This window comes from Boleophthalmus pectinirostris, unplaced genomic scaffold, assembly GCF_026225935.1.
Source record: "Boleophthalmus pectinirostris isolate CB_2022bp ecotype Guang Dong unplaced genomic scaffold, ASM2622593v1 HiC_scaffold_4, whole genome shotgun sequence".
NCBI classification, from domain to species: domain Eukaryota; kingdom Metazoa; phylum Chordata; class Actinopteri; order Gobiiformes; family Gobiidae; genus Boleophthalmus; species Boleophthalmus pectinirostris.
Genome location: NW_026571353.1, coordinates 23,979,242 through 23,999,431, shown reverse-complemented (window position 1 = coordinate 23,999,431; position 20,190 = coordinate 23,979,242). Strand labels below are relative to the sequence as shown.

At 37.2% G+C, this 20,190-nt stretch overlaps 1 protein-coding gene across 3 annotated transcripts in view; it reads left to right on the top strand.

The window, feature by feature from the left end:
* The window catches only part of taok3a (TAO kinase 3a), a 48,838-nt gene that overhangs the window by 9,434 nt on the left and 19,214 nt on the right, over positions 1–20,190 (top strand). For 2 of the 3 annotated variants that reach the window (XM_055161710.1, XM_055161711.1), the window contains exon 2: positions 16,163–16,270. The exons of the other annotated variant lie outside the window; for it this stretch is intronic. The gene's annotated coding sequence lies outside the window, so the exon portion shown is untranslated. The remainder of the gene's footprint in view (positions 1–16,162; positions 16,271–20,190) is intronic. 3 annotated transcript variants of the gene reach the window in all.

The following is a 20,190-nucleotide window of genomic DNA, read 5'->3' as shown; positions in this document are numbered from 1 at the left end:
GGTATGTTTTTGAATTGGGATACAACATTACTAGCCTGATTCATCAGCTCGTTTCACTTCATGGAAACCGTCTAAATTTGCAGCATTATTCGTTCGCTCGACGGTAGGTACTTTTTAATTTAACCAATCGCTGCTATTTGGTCGTGACGTATGTAATGCTCCCCTAACAGGACGAACTGGTATATTAAGCTTTTCCCAATTCCCGTAGGAAGAAGGGCAATAACGTCTTTCCCCTTGATAAAATTCACCAAACATTCTGTTTGTTCTGGCTTTAAATTAGAGCCCGACCGATATGGATTTTGTTGTGGCCGATATGAAACCGATATAATGGGAGTTGGCGCTGCCGATAGCCGATATAATCACCGATATATTTAGTGGTGTAAAAATTCACTGTAAATCTTGAATTGTTTAAGTTGGCTCTAGTGGATTCTAAATTGGGTTTATTTAGGCAATATTTATTGTTATTCTGCCTCTTTACATCATATTTACATACAGTAGATTGGCCTAATGGCATTTTTGCATCACATTCTAGCTACTAGTGATGGGTATTCCAGTTTTTTTTTTTTTTTTTTTGGAGAACCGGCTCTTTTGGCTTGGCTCACTAAAGCAGCCGGCTCTTTCGGCTCCTAAGCGACTCTTGAGATTGTTTTGTTGCAAGCAGGACTAAACCAAAACTGAACCAGGATTGAGTGTCGGGACTCAGTCTCTCCCTCACTCGAGCCCAAGTTTAGTCCTGGTTTATTCATTTTATGCTGTGCACACGCAGATTTCTGAAAGTTTCGTTTTCAGACACTGCTGCTGTCAAACTACGGGTCTACAAGTGGCTTGAAGAGAAAAAGTGAGAAAAAGAGAAAACACTGCTCCCAATAAGAAGCAGGCTCCCGTTGTTCGCTCTAAGAGCCGCTTCGATTGCGACCGACCCATAACTCCTAGCTAGTAAATAAACTACCGCTATTAGCCTTTAGCCGTAAAAACGTGTGCGCCGCTTTAATTAATTATATGCATAAATGTGGATCATTCACACGTCTATTCACAGCTCATTTCCATATCAATGCTGGTCCAGTAGCAAATACAAGGGCAATATAGTCACTTTACAATAGGCCAATAGAAAACAGCCTGTTTACGTGCGGGAGCTACAGCAGCTAATCCTTAATAACAAATAGCCAAAACTAGCTTCAAAGTCGATGTATTTCCAACACTCACCGCTCACACAGGCTCCTCCTCACATCACAAGTCTGCACTAATAATCCAGACTCAAACCGATTGTCCGTAAAAAGAATATAATCTCAGTGTTGCACACCGCTGAGGGTGTAAACAATAGCACATGAGTGAAGTGACGTGACTCTGGGGGTGTGTTCAGGGACAGTATGGACACAGACACAGACAAATTACACCGCAGATAAATACTGATGCGGAGCCACATATTAGGACATTTATCTGTCTGTAAATTGGATTAAATGAACATAATGTAGAGAGTCTAAGCTTTATAAGGAGGTATAACATGCCCACGTGAAATATCGGCCCATATCAGCAAACATATCAGCCGATAGCCGATATGTCTCCAGGTGCCTATATCGGCCAATAATATCGGCCAGCCGATATATCGGTCGGGCTCTACTTTAAATCCTTGATCTCGGGAATCGTCACCAAGAATGTATGGCTCTTGTGGTTCTTCGCTGATTGGCTGGTGCCCGGACTTGCACTTCTGGGGTTCTTGCAAACCATCTAGTGTATTCCAATTCCTGACCTAATTGCTGGAGAGAAAAGATACTGAGTGGAGGCACTTGGTGGCGCCAGCCTGGCTACAACATTATAGCATAAATCAGAAAATAGCGTAATATAGACCCTTTAAAACAACATAATGCAACAAGTTGGAACATATAAACAACATAACAATAGAGGTTAAATCCTACTCTACCAGCCTCACCATGAACTGTTATAGGCTGCCATGCATTATTTAGACATTTTGCTTCTCTTTGGATATAAATATTTGCAATATAAAGAAGTTTCCCAGTTAATTATTGATTGGCATCACATAAAGCTGCACGTGTGTAACCATGTTCTTGAGCCCAGGGACTTCTCACTGGAGGAGAATTGTACGAGATTATCAATATTCCATCGTGAACCACTATAGTTCAGTGAGTCTCTTTGGGATCCTGTTCCTGCTTGGAAATACATTATGAACAAACTGCCTGACCAGCACTGCACACTTTTAAACCAACACATATGAGCGGATTAGTTGACTTATTTTCCACATAAGTAAATGTTTGGTTACTCTTGTGCAAAGAGGCTTGTATGAAACAATTTAGATATTAAAAAGTAAGATGGACTTTTGACCCTGGGTTAATTCCCAAACTAATTGCAGGCAGATTTTAGAGAGGATAAAAGCTAAAATCCTCTGGCCTGTCCCACCAGAGTCGACCTTCTGCTGTCAGGTCTGTAGATTCGAGGAGGGACCAGGAGGCAGGGGAAATGAGCCGGGTGCAGATGCATGTTTCCTTTTTGGGGTTTCCTTTACCGACATCCTCTGTCTGTTTCACTTTTCTGTCAGTTAGCTGGCTGTCTCTGCTCAAATTTGAATGTGGCAGTGCTTAAAAGTTGAGCCTTTGCCCTAAGAGTCCAAACACGTTACTGTCCCTTTAAGTACATGCAGGTTAGATTACACATTTCACTAAACGTTGTTAGCAAAATTATTTTAAAGATATTTCTTAAGAAAAGTTGCTTAGTTTGATTATTTTACTTCTTGGTTGGACATGGGCAGCACATTTGACATGTACAGAGGTAATTTCATAAGCATTACCTAGCAACCACACCATAAACAAGGCCTTGAGCTCATCTAATTTACACTGTTATTATTTGACAAATAAAAAATACATGACTATGCCTTTATTTTTAATGCATCATTAAACTACGAGTAAGTGCTCCTTGTGCTTAAATTGTCTCTGCCTTTTTAATTTTGTGCATTGATGACTAGGGCTGGGTATCATTAAGAAGTTGCCGATACGATACATACTTCAATACATAGGCCATGATACGATACATATCTCGATTACAGTGCACTTTTGTTCAATACGATATATTTCAAATCGATTCGATACGATTCAATAAAAAATAAAGTCGTAATCATGGCTGTGACACTAAAATCACTTTGTGTGCAAAGTTCATATGAAACACAAACAGTTTAATCATCCAGTGAAAATGTCAAATGTCAGATAAACAAGTTTCCTTCCTCTGAACAAACAACAAAACTGTAGCTCTGTAACAAAATAGTTTTTAGTAAAATATACCAAAAAATACTTGATATATTATACAGCATACACGATATATTGATACAGCAGCACACAATATCGATACTGAATCTTCACATTAAACAATACGATATATTGATATTTCAATATTTTTACACACCCCTATTGATGACATAGATGGAGGGATTCTGATTTGGAACACAGCGCTGTTGCTATAATTTTAATTTGACTTTTTGATTGTAAAACTTAAATAAATATTCACAACAGGTACTAAATATATAAAGGTACTAAAACAATAAGGTTTTAAATAGAGATGCACCAATACTGGTATTGGATATCAGTGGCAATTATTCACACCAAGCTGTTCAATAAATAAATAAGAATTACAAACCATAATTTGATCCATTTTGTAAAACATTAACTGTTTTTTGGTGAAGAAGGCCATTCTTGTCTTGTCGGTATTGGGTATTGGCAGATATTTAAAGTCAAAGTATCAATATCAGTATTGGTGCTGAAAACTCTGGATCAGTGCATCCTTTGATGTAATTAGAAAAAATACAAAATCATGCTCTTTAGGACCTTAAAACACTCATAACATTCTGGAAATTCTTTTACAGGTCTAAATCAGTGCATCAGATTTGTTACCATATTGGCCCTTTTATAGAACGTGCTTTATTCTTACTCTGTTCCGCTTGGACCTATATCAGTTAGCTCATCTTGTTTGAGTTAATGTATGGATGACTCTCTTTTCACTTGAGCTCAAACTTCATATGTGTTACATGTTAGAGCCTATGGCAGTTCCTCTGTCGGGCAGATGGAATGTGGATAGGGTCTAACCGCAGAATGACTCCCTCCTCCACATCGCTCTCAGCAGGGGTCCTGTACATGCAGTGAGAAGCCCCTATGTGGAGTTTAAACCATCAAACCATCTATTTAACTTCACTAGAATCTTAAACAGTGAATTCTCATGCTTCCAGAAAGACTGCTGTCTCTAGTGTACTGTCATACTCTGCCACAAGGGCTGCACAAAATATTGCAAAAATATTATCGCTGATATTTAAATTAGCAATTTCACATGAGAATAATGTTTATGGCAACACAAAGTTCTCCATCTGACAGATTTTTCTTTAATAAGTAGAATATGAGAAAGGCAAATTATATTCATGTTCCTTTTTAATGTGACTGGAAGAGTGTATGTCACCTGCTTGTCTCCCAGGAGGTGCTACTGCTTTGCCTGAAATCATCCACTATGGCCTGTCTCCATGGAAACAAGCAGATTAAACCCTCAGACAAAGTTACAGGTCAGATCAGTGGAGAGGTGAACTCACTCGCAGTCAGAATGCATGTTTTTGCAAGGTATATTTGAGCAGTCAAATCACATGTAATTTAATAAGTTTAAGATCATACAACACTGTGGAACATTCTCCACAAGAACTAGCATCTCTCTTAGACAAACATGACATGCCCTTCTCCAGAAAAGTTACATAGTACACCTTTTAGCCCCATTTAGGTCTTTGCTATACATTTCTTTTGAAGTAAATTGAGCCATACATTTTAATTTAGCTTAACTTTATTATTTCTTGAGGTCAAAATAGCACATCTTTTTTTGATAAATCTATTTAAGTGCCATTATTACAGTATTTAACCTGAGGACCATTTCAGTTCAGATCTGTTTTGACTGCACACTCATAGCCATCACGCGAGCGAGCCTGTGTAACTGAAACCAGTGGAAATCAATGCAGCGGGGGATTGATAGTGTCATAAACGAGGGGGTTATTGGCTTGTCGATGTGGTCTCTCCCGCTCCTAAACCCCAGCTGGGCCGTCTGCATGCAGCCAATGGCAATGGCCTTTACACTGATAAAACAGCTTTTATTGAGCGCTCCGTCTGGTTTCGCGCGCCACAGAGCCATGTGTCAGCGGGTCAACTACAGCCTATTGGCCAGAGGTCGTGACCTTTGAGACTGGATCTGATTGACTTAGCCCTTAACGGTTTTCTGCCTTCTACCCTATGCACCGATTTAAGTTGCTAATGTGTGTTTGATTGTCATTTGATGTGCTATTCTTGATCTGCTCTGGATCTTTTTTTTTTATTTTATTTTGTAAATTAAAACCCTGTATTATACAAAATTGACTTTTGTGAGCTTTAAACCATGGTATAATGTTGTTACCTCATCAATTACTCTCATCTCCAAGTCTCAAAATACGTGTTTCCATCTTGTGAAACAGTAGATTTCAAGTTACTGACTACCTTTTACCTTTAGTGTAGTTGAGACTGGCAATTCCAGAGCTGAAATTATCCAGTGGAGCACTTCCTGTGTTATTATATACATATACTCACAAAGTAGAACAGAGTTTCTTTAGTGCGAGAGAAGAACACTGCTTAAATATGCAGGATTTGTGTGAATGAAACAAACCATAACATGTTTTTGATGAGGAAACAACATTATAACATAGATCACAAAATATCTTAATATCGGCCATTTAAATTGTGACTAAATGTTGAGTTAAAATTAAGTCACAACATTAATTAACAAACATTATATTATGTTTTCAGTATAGCTTCAGAAAGTGGTGTTATCATTCAACGTCAAAGATGTGATTGTTGTCACTTGCAAGAACTTAATGCCATAAGATTAATATGGTAAGTTTTTGGAGCCAATCCCTAACAAATAATGAATGAATGCAGTTATAGTGTCGGATCTTACGTTTGATTAAAAAAAGAGAGAGAATTCAAGTCTCCAATATAGATATAGGTTCTCCATCTGAAATTATTCAAATTATATACGTGGATCCAACCTATTGTACATCCAGCTAGTTGACCCTTAAACAAATGTTCTCTTTGGTTATTGTACAAACATCTAATTTATCTGCTCTTCTTCAAATATAATGATGAAGACATCTATTCATTCTGCACAGAGATGCTCCTGAAACACACCCTAAAGCCAGAGAAATTTGGTCCAAGTTGGAAAGATCTGGGTTAATCCTAGGCCATGTTGTTTTTACTCAATCAAACATGCCCTTAAAGGAAAGTCATGTCCTGCGGTCACACTACTGAATGAGCCCGGTGCATCAAGGGAAGAGTCTCTCGTACTTTATTTCCATAAATAAAGTACAAGAGACAGGTACAGGTCGTGAGTCAGCTTAGTGGAGGTGGAGATGAGCTTTTAAAATAATGAAGATTTACTCAGCCAACAGGGTTATTTTAAAAACTATCCCTGGACCACACAGCTCAAGTTGGAGTGGTAAACAACTATGGGAGATGATAAGATAATAAAAGAATCCCATGAATTTCAGAACATTTTTGTAGATGTAAACAACAGGTACAACAGGTACAAAGGTAAAACATTTTATTATAATTACAGCCTGTGTGACGTGATAATTGTTACCTCCACCAAGGAGGTTATGTTTTTGCCGGCGTTTGTCTGTTTTTTTGTTTGTTTGTTTGTTTGTTTGTTTGTCTTTTAGCAACATAACTCAAAAAGTTATGGACCGATTTTCATGAAATTTTCAGGATTTGTTGGAAATGTGAAAAGGAAGGACTGATTTCATTTTGGGGGTGATCCAGAAGAAATCCTGGATTCTGGATCACTTTGAAATTTTTGTTAACATTGTGGTAAATGGGCCCAAAAATTTTATTTCTCAATATCTCGGTTAATTATTGACCAAACCCCATGAAATTTGACTCAGGGATGGACAATGGGATCCTCTTTCATATTCCAAAGGCTGATCCGGATCTGATCCAGAAGACTGATTTTATCGCAATTTATATAAAAAATGGGGGTAGTCCTTGGCAGAGGTCTGCGCTCTCTGAGTGCTTTTCTAGTTCTATCTCAAATTGCAGTTTCGATTCAAATGTTACAGAGAGCTGCCCTAGAATAAACTTTCAACTAATCATGACTTTGATCTTCCATGGCTCAAGATATAGAGATGGGTCCCATGGGTGCTTCAACCTCTACAAATTACCTTGTCTAGAGGGTGAAAATGGGTCAAATGCTGCCAAAGACATATTTCTCTATAGGGACTATGAACTTAAAGTATACAAAACAATCTAATTTCTTCCTCGCAGAGTGAGTTAATATGAAAAAGGGGTGTAGTCGACTAAAGACATACATGTGCATAGATTAACTGTCTAAAAAGCTGTCAAATATGGTAGGATCTTTTGCAAAATATAGCCCTACAGAGAAGTCCTGGTAAACAAAACCTTCATGAAAATACAGATTAAAGGTTATGTATTACACAAAATTGACTAAAATATTGTTACCGCATTAAAAACATACCTGGAGTTGTGTTTGTGTCACTCACACATGTTTGAGTAACCCTGCATTGATAGTCTGTCTACATCAGACATGTCAAACTCAGGCCCGGGGGCCAAATTTGGCCCACGGTATAATTATATTTGGCCTGCGAGATCATCTCAAATATGTATTAGAGCTACAGATAGGCTATAGAGACATTATTTATTTAAACTTTTGTTATTTTATATAATGCTAGTTCTGGATTCAGTGTTTAATCAAAACTATTATTAAACATTTATTTTAATAAGAAAAGGTTTAACATTACATATCTCAAAAGAAGAGAAAAAAATGCAGAGGTTGTTGACATTTTTCATTAAATATTTTGTTTGGCCTACAACTTAGTCCCAGTTTTTTGTGAATTTGAATTTGACACCCCTGATCTACATCATGTTCTGTTCCACCTTGTGATGTCATGTTAACAGCTACAGCTTACCTTTTGAGAGATGGGCAATTTGAGGGCTGAAATGATCAAATTCAGTGTAGTGAATGTATATGGGGTTTAAAAATACAATGGACCACTTTCTGTATGCCACATTACCAGGTATGTTTGTGATAAGGAAACAACATTATAATGTAAATCAGAAATGGCATGGGCCCTTAAAACTGTGTAGTCACTCCAGTTCGTTCGCTCTATGCTTTCTCCTTCCTGTAATGGTCCATATTACTGATCAAATGAGTTGACTAAAAGATTAATTGGTCAACAAAAGCTCTATCGACCCATTAATCAACTAAACAACTGCAGCCCTAATATGAAAAGTATTTCTCCTCAAATTACATTTCTTACTACTTTGGGAATACTACTACCATAAGTGTTAGGAGTAGCAGTATTGATTGGCTTTGCACCTCTCTGAAACGGGAGACTGTTGTGGCTTTGGGAAACCCTAGACCGTAGACCACACACTATTGACTGCACTGAAAACTCCTCTGAGCTCAAAGGGCCCAGTGCTGAGAGCTGCCAACCACCATGAAAGGCTTTAAGAGAAGAAACTGTGGGATACTGAGACACAGGCAGGGCCCAGGCAACAGTAAATAAGGCCCTGGTTTGTATGGGACTCTTAATGCATGCATTTGTGCGTATAGAAGCACTGAATGTCTCTTTAAAGCCTTGTTAAAGCAGGACAAATGGAGCCAATGCAGACAGCGGACTGCTAATACTCCTGACTGATGACTGCTGCAGATATGTTAGCCTTGAGTGTATCGGGCTATTTTTGGGAAGGTTTAAGTCTGCGGAAAACTTTTGACTTCACCTCCAAATTGGGAAATTCAAATATGCACACGCTCATGGTTTATAGGTTGTTCCACTCGGGTCCATTTAGAGGAAAACGGGCTGCATGGGCATTGTGGAGCTGCAAGTTTAGCTGACTATAAACAATAAACTATTAGCATTAGCCATCAGTTATCAATTGTCCAACACCGCTCTTTGTCTTACTTGTGTTGTGGCTGATCGATATCACGAGTTTTAAGGGCTTGTCCCTCTCAGGAAGTGTGTGGTTAGCATGTTAGTTGTTTCTAGCATTACCCCGTCTGCAGAACTCAGCTCCGGTCTCTGAAAAGTGTTAAAAAGTGCTAGTAAAAAATTAATTGCAGTGAATAATTTGGATGCTTGGAATGTCAGGTAAAAGTGACCCAAAAACGTAGGACCACTGTTTTCACGACCTTTAAGAGTCAAAATCAGGTACAGCACCTTTAATGGCTTAACATGTTTGTAAAACAAACTCAGAGATCTCTTATATCCCTATAAGATGTGCGATGCGGTGTGTTTTTTCATATATTTAAAATGTGCTCTCGTTTTTCCTTGTTATCATTGACTATTCCAACATCTCCTCTTCTGTGCCCGGAGGAGGCGTAATGTTACATGGGGCTACTTCCCATATGGCGCCCCCTTATGGATACTAACATGTACGTTATTGCTGCCATTTGTCTTGGCTGTGTGTGCCACATTTCTCAGTATGGAGATTAGCTTGGTTTTGCTTCAAGGCAAAGTAATAGATCTGAAGGAAGCTGAAATTGGCAGAGATTGTATAGATAGTATTGGAAGGCCTGGAAGTCCAGTTCAAATTCTGCTTTGATTGTTTTATTAGATTATTCAATAATACCAAAGTTTCCTAAGCAACATTTTTGTGATGCTATGTAGACTCACCAAATATATTGTTGTATATTGCTCTGTAATGCTTCCCCATAGATGCACTGATTTTTGTAAAATGTAAACAGACATAAAACCTGCTGTTTTGTGATGAAAACTGTGAACGTGACACAACAAGCACAGTGGCATAGTATTTATAGACATTTGTGCTGTTCTTCTATAGTTATATTGTTGTGAATATGAATACTACTGCTTGAGTAAAGGGTCTGTATTACAAAAAATTGACTCTTGTGAGCTTTAAACTATGTTGAAATGTTATTACCTCCTCAAAAACATACCTAGAGTTGTGTTTTGTTTCATTCATGCATGTTTGAGTAAAGCATTTTCAAATTAGAAACTACGTTTTACCTTTAGTTTATTAAAGATTGGTAATTCCAGGTCTGAAAATATCTAAATGATCCTAGTGCAGGTGTATAAAAAAAACAAAAGAACACATTTGAGCACTTCCTGTATTACCGCATGACATTACAAGGTGGAACAGAGTGCTTTCTGTTTGAGAGAAGAACTCTATATGCCTATATGCAGTGTTTGTGTGAATGAACTCCAGATACTGTATGTTTGTGATGAGGAAACAACATTATAACACTGATCAGAAAATACGAGCCCTTTTAATGCTTAGTTTCTTGGTTAAAAGTTGAATATCAAGCAGTTTGCAGCCTACTTGTTTAATCTTCCTACCTGTTTGGCAAATCTTATAGCTTTTTAACAAGCTAAGCAAACTGTATAAAAATGTTAAACAGCATAAGTTTTAAGAAACGTTTGTGTGGACATAGTGAGCTCCTCCGCTTTTCTGTCACCCTTCTGTAAGTAACCAGGAAGTGACTTTACTGATTCCAGACCTGCCTCCAGGACAGACACTAGCCAGACCTGTAACTGTATTTATTTTCCCATAAATCCACCAGTAACCACATTTACGCTTTGCATTAGCTTCAGCGGTAATCTGACATGCTAACAGTCTTGAGTGTGTGTGTATATTTACGCGTGTCTCAACAGTGTCACTATAAGCTGCACAGATGAGAGCTGCCCCCAAGTCTCCAAATCCCCCTTATAGTGTAAAGTGTGTTTATCACAGTGGAAATGAGTCAGAGCTATAAAAATCCACACATTGGCTCTGGCTGGATAATCAGGACAAACTGCAGAGTTCCTTTTCTATCTTACTGGATTAGGGTATTTTCATCTAGGGAGGAATATGTGTTTTGTGGAAATTGTCTTCTGTGGAGTGTGTTTTCCACATTGGGATTTTTAAAGAACGTAATTGATAATGGGATGAGTCACAAAAAAAAATTAAGTTGTTAAAAAGAAGCTCTAGAGAAGACATGAGCAGAGGTAAGTTGAGTTATTTTCGTTGAAACAAATTTGAATAAATATAGTAAACACTTGAGACCTCACATCTCAAGTATTAAGCTAATTTTAATTGTAACGTAATTTAGTCAAATCGAGAGGTCTCCAGCCAGTCCTCCTTCATAAAAGCATGTGTTCTACAGCAGACTTTAACTTTACACTATGGAGGAAGAATTGTTCACATTAAATAGCATTTATTTACGAGAGTCTGTATGTTTTTATATTCAGGAAATTAATGTTAAAGGTGCACTGTGTAACTTGTCCGGTGCAGGGTTCATTGCTTGCTTGTCGTCATGGTGATGTGCCTAGAATGTTCCACAGTATAGCCATAAACTTTAGATTTGTGTCACAGTAAGAATGAATGTTTTTAAGATATTTTTGTAACAATAAATAACATTAGGTTACTGGTCAATCTTTGTTCCTACCCTCACCTATGGTCATGAGCTTTGGGTAATGATGGAAAGAACAATCACAGATACAAGCGATTGAAATTAATTTCCTCCGCAGGGTGGCTGGGTGCGTTCCCTTAGAGACAGGGTGAGGAGCTCAGTCACACGGGAGGAGCTCGGAGTAGAGCCGCTGCTCCTCCACGTTGAGAGGAGCCAGTTGAGGTGGCTCAGGCATCTTTTCCGGACACCTCCTGGACACCTCCCTGGAGAGGTGTTTCGGGCACGTCCCGCCGGGAGTAGGCCCCAGGGAAGACGTAGGACATTATGTCTCTAGGCAGACCTGGGAATGCCTTGGGATTCCCCCGGAAGATCTGGAGGAAGTGGGTTTGGAGAGGGAAGTCTGGGCCTGCTCAGACTGCTGCCCCTGCGACCCAGTCCCGGATATGGAGAAGGAAATGGATGGATGGATCAATAACTTTGGTAGTTGAATAAATGCAAGAGAGATTAGTTTAATACCATACTGTGGACAATTTAAACTAAAGCATTAACATCTTCATAGAGATAAACAGGTAGCCCCCCTTCCAGAAAAGTTACACAGTGCACTTGCATAAAATTGAAAATCGTGATCACTCAGTAGAAGGAAAAAAACAAAGCAAAATGTAATTAATCTTTTTTTTATTTTTGTCATTTTGGCCAACCCAAATTTCAAGTCTTTTTGCATGTATCAGATTAAGCCAATCTGAAAAAATAAAAATCATTTAGTTTGGCAATTGCCTTTTTCTGGTGTGCCAATTGTGTTCAAATGAAATAATAATAACAGTCATATTGTTGGCAGAGGTCCCAGATCCTGTCCCTTTTCGTGGGCTCTGGTTCTCTGTTTGAAGGATCCAAGGTTAAATCTGACTTGTCCGAACCTTACTTTGGGTTGGACAGCTCGTGAGTCAGGATTTATGACTCACCGTGTGTCGTGTCCCACACAGAACATGGAACACCAACTGGAGATCTCCGTTCTGATCTGGAGCCAACCGACCAACTGTGTTCAGTGACGTACATAGTTTATTTTTAAAACTTAGCAAACTCGCCATTTCGCCAACCTAATGTGTCCCAAGATGGTGAACTCAGCAGTCATTAGCGCTGGTTAATATTGCAGTGATTATTAAGAGGGATCTGTGCTGAAGTGTACATCATCTCTGCTCATAGTCCCCTGTCTGTACTCGATTATTGCAGAAGTGCTTTTAACTTTTTAGGTGGGGATCCATCACCTTCTTGTTTCTATAGATACATTGCTCTGCCTTGAATGTTCCACAGTATGACATTAAACAGCTCTACCTTACATTTATTAAATTACAGGTGGTTTTATAGCTTAAAAATGCCCGTTAAAACTCTGCCTCTCCACAGATCTGACATGTAACTTGATTTGATTTGGTCTCCATGAAGATAGAAAGGTTTAATGCCATACTGTGAAACATTCCAGACAAAGCAGTAACATCTCATGGAGAAAAGCATTTGACCCTCCGCCTTAAAAGTTACACAATACAACTTTTTGGAGGTGGCATGTCTTCTAGGTTTGTCACGATAAATATTATATTGACTTATCGTTCAATACTTGATGGATGGAACAGACATTTTTGGAGGTTAAAATTCTTCGTAGGTACTTTTTCTTTGTTCTACTGAAAAATATATATATATTTTTTTCTGTACTGCGATCAGATTTAAGTTGTGAATGGGTTGAATTATGAACTTCTATGACTCAGTACAGATACACTACTTAAGTGTTGTATTCTGTTATGTATTTATGGCAGCTTTTTGGAGGATAATGCAACTTTATGGTTAAGTTTTAATAGTATTGTTTTTCCATCTGTATTTACTTCAACAATATATTACATTCACAATTTGGTATTGTGATTGACCTAACGTCATCTACAGCCTTGATTCTAGTTTTATGCCTTATACTGAGGAACAAAAAAGGAACAACATTTCAATAGAAAGTAAGATCAGGGTTGTGGAAGTGCAAGCCTGCTCACAGTAAAGACGCTTGATTTTGCTATGTTATTCTATGCTATTCTATAATAAAATCTGTCTTTTTTTTTCTTCTTTTTTTTAATTTAAAGTACTGCAGTGGGGCTTTTAGGTGAAGTTCAAACAAATGCAAATATTTTTTATTGAGCTTGACCAGATAACATGGACTTGGAGCCATACATACATAAACATAGTGAAGGTCAACTTCTTCTCATTGCCTGCATCATTTGATTCCTGGTTGGTTCAGTTTCTTGTAACATAAAACATTATTTCTGCTTTCCATTTTTAATAACAAATTTTATTATGGATCCTGGTTTTTCAGTTAAGATATGATATCGGTACTTTGATATCCGCCAATATCTGATATTAACTGATAACAGTGTGGGTTTGAAAATGGCATTTATTTCTCTCAAAATACAGTTAACACAATCAGATCAATTTTGTAATGCAACCAAGATATTGACTGAACCGATATTATGGAACCAATACTCGATATTGAAAGTTTTGCTGAATCGGCACCAATATTCACTACCAATATTGCTATCGGTGCATCCCTAGTTTTTATTTACATTATTCAAGGAATCTATGTTCAGGACAGACAGTGCAGACAAATAATAGTCAACCAATAAGTTACACATTCCTATATACAATGGACAATACAGATAGAGATATTTTTAAACAATAAAAATGTCTGAATTGTATTAATTGTATATTTTTTGCTTTCCAGTAAGAAAAGTTGTATATTTGACCTCATTTATGCTAACATGTTCAAATGTTGTTCACATGTTGTTCTGTCTTGTCACAAAGACCAGTCGGTGCAGCAGCCGCCAGCGGGTCAAGTGCAGCCTGTTCTTTCCCACAGGCTCTGCACACGTCACTTTGAGTTATAAATCATTCAGAGACAACCAGGATGGACACAATACATTTTTATACATCCTTTTATTCTCCCTCTGTCCACTTTTATTATTAGAGTTTTTTAAGAAAGCACTGTAGCCTGCAAACACTGGAACAAAGGAACAGAGAAATATAGACATGTGCAAAGATATGAAATGTATAAGTGAGCATGTACTTCCTTTTAGAACCAAAGGTCACTGTCTGATTGTGTACTTTATTTGGAGACACTGATAATGGCTTTCACTGTGAAGGTCATAATGAGTTGTGTTATAGGTTAGACTGCACAAGCGGATGTGATTGTGTTCATGCTGTAGAAGCCTGTTGATACACACCACGGTTTTGTACAGAGCTTAGCAATGGGCCACTGTTGGTGTGTTACAGAATGGATGTTTTTGTGTTTATATATGATTATACAGAATAAACAAGCTGGGGCTGCACAATTTTGAGAAAAAATTGTAAACTTTTCTGACAAGTTTCATCATTAGATTAGATTTGTTTGAAACGTAGGATTCTGTTATTGTAAACAACTGGAAGTAATAACATTTGATAGAAGTCACACAAACCCAACCCAAGAATCCCATGCATTTCAGAGCATGCATGTAGAGGTCCAAACTATGGGTACAACAACATTTTTCAATTAAAAAAACAAAACATTGTGCAATCCTAATTCAAGCCAAAAACTGTTTCTTCTAATCATCTAATGTACTTTGTTAATAATTTCACTATACTGAGTTCTGTAGATTAAGGAAGCAGGTTTTCTCTCCCTCAGTGAAACAGACTGGGGTGGGTTTGAAGAACTTTTACTTCCTCCTGCTCTATTTTGGGCCTGCTCAGGGTATGTTTGATTTAAATGGCTTATGTGGACAGAAAAAGATATACTTACTGTACAGTTCGTAAATTATATTTGCTTGAAATACAGAAATAATTATCATTTAAATTTGGTCAGCAATCTGTGTGTCCAAAAGCTGACTAATGGTACTATTCTGATCATGCTGTTGTTGACTGACATTAAAGGAATGTTTATTTTCTCTTGAGTCATTGCACCATCTGGCTTCATAAGGGCACAGACTTTACAGGTTGTAGGGCGTAATGTGTTTTTATTTTGTTTGAGACTGAGGGCTGGGCAATATGGTGATCAAATCTAATAGTTATTTCACAATATACTTTTTTTTTTTAAGAAAATTGCGTCTTTTTCAACAAATTTTCTCTTTAGTGCAGCTCTTAAGTTTGAAAATACTGCTCTGCTAGAAGCTCTGTTATTCAAGTTAGACTTGATCTGATCTTTATTTTAATGCACTCTGACCAGAAACTGCTGACTCATCTGGAAGTGCGACAGGTGAGATGTATGCTCTTAAACAAGTCTCTCTCTCTTTAGCCAACAGTCACTCTCACCTTTATTGTTGAAAATCAAACTCCTAAACACCATCATGGACACTCATATTAGTCACAGGCTCCTGAAAATGTGTTGTTTAAACCCATTTTGTTTTTTCTTGAGCTTCAGATTATTTTAAAACTTTTTGGTGTTTGCCATAGTGTGCATTGTGTCACCATGATAACTGCTGAACATTCCACCAATAAAGATGCATACAGAAGACCCCCACTGTGATGTGATTGCAAAGCATCAGTTGGTCAGCCTCAGCAGTGCTCAAATTAGATTTAACTAATTGCTAAATAAAAACAGATGAGTTATCTCTTCCAGACGTTTACATGAATTGTGATGAAACTGAGGTTATGAAAATTGTCTTGTTTTGGCATTCCACCCACAACTAATGTGCATGTATTTATTTCAGTAGTGTTTTGACAGTTTCCTCTTTTCTTTTCTTGTGCATAGGGAGGGGATTATTCAAGTCATGATGAGAATATTCACGAGAGCGGTCCTGGACTAGACTGGGGGCTAACTGAGAAGGCTCAAGATCTCGCTTGGTCGACATTACAACAGGTCAGAGCACGGCACAGCACAAAAGCACAGCATGTAAAAGTGAAATATAGTACCGTAATGATTTTTATATGTCCATTTACTATCAATAATTTGCATCAACAGCAGCAACTTGGCATGTTTAATTTAAAAAGAAATAAATATGATAATAATAAATATGATAATAGTTGTATGAAGTTAATCCTGTAACTCATTCAGGCTGTTATTCATGGTTTTCAGCTTCCTCTTTATATGTGATTATTTTAAGGACTGAAGCTCATTTACAAGATATAGTATTTTGTTTTGAATCGCTATGGCAACAGTACTTATTACAGTATTTTCATAACTCTGAAACTGATGAAAAGCCTCTATTGAAGGTAAAATCTAGCAGTACTGGATTTTGTTTTAGAAAATATTAAATACAGTAGAGCAAATTGTCCTTGTCTGAAAACCTGTGTATAAGTAGCATTATCAAATTCTCCTACTTTTACAGAGATTGTATACGTATGGTCAAAGATGAATGCATTCTTATAAACATTGGATTAATTGGGCTGTGTGCGTTTCACAATGTCCTTCACCTTGAAGTCAGTCGGAGGAGACATCAGCTGTGTGCAAACTAGCTCTTGTTTTCCTCGTAATTAAAGCGGCTGTCTACCAAGCTCCTGATGCAACTAACAGCTCACCACGCCTCTGTCGCACCACATCCAGACCAGAATGCTCTACTTTAGCTGAAAAACACCAGAGCAAGTCATAACCGGGGGGAAAAAAGAATCTACTTTTTTTTTTTTTGTCATTTAAATTGATCTCGATTTTTATTTTTATTTTATTTTTGACCTGCCCCTGTTGTATTCTCACATATTGCCACTGGTGCTATCTATGTTACTGCAGTCTGATAGTGCACCAGCTGTGGCTAAACAGAAGAAGACCAGAGAGCTCAGGTGGGCATAAACAAAGGCAGGTGAGGGAAGGGGGAACAAGTTTCACATCTGCCATCTACTGCTTTAAAAAAGAAAAAAAAAAAACTTGGACTCGTATCTTTAAGTATCAATTTCATGAGCATAAAAACTTGACCATTGCACTGAATCTTTTTTATCCTGTTTAAATTTGATAAATTGCCCTATAACAGCCCTATGACTAGGCCTGTCACGATAACTCATTTTGAAGTGTGATATATTGCGGAGGTAAATATAGTTGATAATTAAGCAACAATATTTTAATTCCCCTAAAAGTATTGCAAATGTACAATATTGTTAAAAAAAAAAAAACACAAACTGCAATAAATGAATAGCCAAATAAAACACTTAAATAGTTTGTATCTATTTGTTTGTATCTATAATGAGTCATAGAAATGGCAAATTCAATTCTCTACAGCTCAAATCTTATCAAAGATCAGAAAAATAACCAAACTGTATGTCATGCATTGAAGGATCGGTTAATATAGTCTTTATGGTGACAGGTCTACCTATAACAACATATTCAAATTAAATGCTTGGTCTAGTTGTAGCATGTAGCAGTTGTGAAATCTCACTGTTGCTGTCAGCTCTTCTGGGTAAACGTGGAGCTGACTCACACGCTAAATGGGAACAACACAAAGGGCCAAAATGAAGAGTGGACTTCTGTCACTGCCCTCCTCAAGTGCGTTCATGGAGAATTTACAACCTGAAACTGCTATTATAATTTTATGGCAGCATTACACATTCAAGGGTACGGCTGTTTCTCCTTGTAGTAGACTGGGGGTGGGGGGGCAGGTGCAAAGCAGAGACAAAGGTGTGAATAAAGATCACATGTTCATTCACACATCTGGCAGAACACTTCATGACAAAGTTTGAGATTTACAATGTTGTTTGGACTACACTGACCAGATGTTTTTTAAATTTTACATGTGTTATTAAAGGTGATGTACAATTGCTTTAGCTGTAAGTAGAAGTAAGGGCACACTATGAAAAATAAAATTGCAAAAAGAATAAGACAAAAAGCGTTGAGTGGGTACATGTATGGTTCAAAATTGTAGACCAGTGCTCTTTGGATAGGGCTTCTTTTTTAACTTGAAAATATCTAAGTAGTTGTGTATAGAAAACAAACAAACAAAACGAGGCACTCCGTCTGTTTAGAAAATTTTAAAAGCTTTATTGCATCTTGGCCATTAGGGATAAAAACATACACAGAAATTCGCTTCGGTTAAGAAAGCATTCATCAAGATGCAAGGTCCTAGCTAAATAACTTGAAATGATGACTTTAAAAACATGTATTATTTCATCATTGTCCATCTTATTTTTTATTTATGCTAATTTTAGATACATCGAATGTTTCCCCCCACTCATGTACAAATATGAAACTGATACATTGAATTCCCTACTGTGGGAGATGGCCAGGAATTTCCCCATAGAAAAAGTTACATTGTGCACTTTTAAATGTTGAAGGAAAAAATATATATTATATACATATATATATATATATATTATGTCAATCCAAAGCAAATGTTTCAAATTTCAAGGTTCTTTATTTGTCAAACATGCGAGAGAAACACGTGACAGAATGAAATTTGTTCCTCAAGATTTAGTGATTAAAAGAGATGGGAACATAATAGATACACAATATTTGGATGTTTTTTATTTTTATTTTAGATTCCTTTACTCAAAATATAGTATGAATTAAAGGTGCACGGTGTAATATTTCTATCGGAGGGTCCACCATGTGTTTGTCTCGATGGAAAAGTTATTGCTTTAGGCTACATTACAGTTCAGATCTGTGAAGAGTCGCCCCTATTCACAGAAGGAAATAATGTATTTTAGAGCAGTAGAAACACCTGTAATGAATAACTGCTAGATGGATATGTCTAATGTCATACCACAGAACATTCCAGGCAAAGCAATAACATCTCCATGAAGACAAAAAGGTAGTAGGCCTTGCACCTGAAAAGTGGTGCAGTGCACCCTTAACATAAAATATTAAGTTGAGAAAAGATGATATATTACATAGGGCTAGTGGACATTTCATTTTTACAGTGTGGACGCTGTTGTGCATGTGTTACTGAGTTGGAGTGGATTACATGGATCAGGGTCATATGTATGGCATTGAGAAGTGCATTAAATTCTCCTGACGCCTGTACATGGCATTAAGAGGAAATGGCACAGGGACACAGCCTGAATCATTAAACGTGTGGGGCGTGGTCCTAAACATGGCCGACTGTTTGCTTTAAGATTCTTATCATGTTTCGGTTTGATTTGGGGTCATGTGACGAGTCCTGGGTCTCCTTGAAAGCAAAATGATATTTCTCAAACTGATCAGGCATGACTAACCCAGAGCATAAAGAATAATTGTAGCGGTAAAGACGAACAGATTATATGCTTAGTGCTTACTACTGCTTGCTATATTTAGTTAGTCCAGAGTGACCAGGGTTGTCCAAAAAATCAGTACTCAGATACTAATTAATACTAAAACAGGACACTTATTTGAAGAAGTATCACGTCTGAAAAAATCAAATCACAAATAGAACATTGTACATTTTCTGAGTGGTTTTGAATGAACATGAATATAATTTAATACTAACATAATATATAATCATAATATAAGACCCCTGTTGAATATTAAAATAAGTACTTTACTAAAGTTACTTTATGTTGAAAATTACATTATATTGTGTAAATTTTTTATTTTTATTTTATTTTTATTTTTTTAACCCATCGTTGTACTGGTATTATCTTGTGATGGTACTAAGTATTTTCCTTAGTATAGAAATGGAGATTTAAATGTTCATATGGTGACAACACTAGTCCCGATCAAATCATTATATTTCCTTTTCTTAGTTGCTACTACTCAAGCTACTGTTTTATGTATGTATATGTGACTGTGAGGAGAGGATGTGAAGATGGTTGTGTTGGCAATACTGAAAATAAAATGTTCTTTGTGTATGCATAAATAGTTCATTGGCACCAGCTCACAGT